Source organism: Glycine soja, chromosome 8 (assembly GCF_004193775.1).
Source record: "Glycine soja cultivar W05 chromosome 8, ASM419377v2, whole genome shotgun sequence".
In the NCBI taxonomy this organism is placed as follows: Eukaryota; Viridiplantae; Streptophyta; class Magnoliopsida; order Fabales; family Fabaceae; genus Glycine; species Glycine soja.
This window is the reverse complement of record NC_041009.1, coordinates 40,451,571-40,453,209: the sequence shown is the minus strand read 5'-3', so window position 1 is coordinate 40,453,209 and position 1,639 is coordinate 40,451,571.

The window sequence follows — 1,639 nt, the reverse complement described above, 5'->3', positions numbered from 1 at the left end:
TACTGCATTTTATTTGGTGCTCAAATGGTTCGACCCAATCCATCTCATTCCTTATCCTTGTTGATTTTGGCCGACCTTTCGCACGAATTGTGGTTGGGTCAGGGATAAGTGTCCATGCATCATTAGAAGGAGGAATAGTCGCTTCATTCCCAAGAGGCCACCATTGTGCGGAGTAAGCTTTTAAGATGTGCTCATTTGTATAAACAACATCTATATATTGGTAGTAGTTCAGGCTCACGTAACCACATGCTGCAATAATATGTGAACATGGATAGTGAAGCGCAGAATACCTTTCGCATTGACAATAATAACCGTTCAAGTTAACTGCCCACTTTTGTCCACCACGTTGCATAATAGGATTGATGGTCTCCTCTACTTCAAACCTTGTGGAGTGGATGTCATACACGCGAACGATGTGCGAACAAGCTTGTTCTTGATTTTTTCTAAGTTCTTTAACAAGCTTTGAACAATATACTTGCCCTTCATTTAACTGTCTCTGGGCTTGGCGGTCACGCTCAACAAAGTACTTTCGACACCTACTGTACATTGATTTGACCAAGGCTGTTATGAGAATGTTGCGACAATCCTTCAAAACCTTATTGATACATTCTGAGAGGTTGGTTGTCATGTGGCCATATCGACGTCCTTCTCTATCATAAGCCATCGTCCATTTATCCTTTGAAATGCGATCAATCCATGTTGCTATGGTTGGACTCAGTTCACGAAATTTTTCTAAACCTTGATTAAAAATGTGCTTGCAAGGAGTGTAGGCTGCATAAAATTAGTTATGAATAACAATTTTAAGTATATATGAAAGTTAAATAAACGTGACCGTCAAATATGAAATCTTACCCAACTTCTTCAACATTTCTTTTTGTTTGGCGTTATTGAATTTCCGATTGAAGTTGCTTGCTATGTGTCGCACGCAATAGACATGATAACCGTGGGGAGGTTGCCAACCAAGTGCTTCGTTAGCGACAGCGGACTTTATACTCGCGTGTCGATCAGATATCAGACAAATACCATTTTTATCAGTGACGTGTTCACGCAAGTGTGCCAAAAACTATGACCACGCTGTCAACGTCTCACCTTCAACCATCGCGAATGCTAGAGGAAGGACACCACCATTTCCATCTTATGATGTGGCCATTAAGAGGGTCCCACGGTATTTGCCGTACAAATGTGTGTCGTCAACTTGTATGATTGGCTTACAGTACTTGAAAGCTTCTTTACATTGCCCAAAAGTCCAAAAAACTCTATGAAACTGACGGTGTTCGCGACTAATCGTATTCCCAACGATAAAATTGTCATGTAGTACTTGAAAATATGATCCAGGAGAATGATTTTGCATGTGTGTTAGCCACGACGAAAGTTTCGCATATGACTCATCCCAATTGCCATATTCAATTGCAATGGCTTTCTGTTTCGCCAACCAAACTTTTTTGTACGACACCTTGTACGCAAATTCACTATTAATCCTCTCTTGAATCAAAGAAATTTTTATTGATGGACTTCTCTGATCATGCCTGTCAATAACATAACAAAATTTAAATGAAAATTAACAAAAAATGAACATAATATGAACATAAAATACGTACTTACTACACAAGTGGCAATTAAATCTGAATCAAGTTTCTCG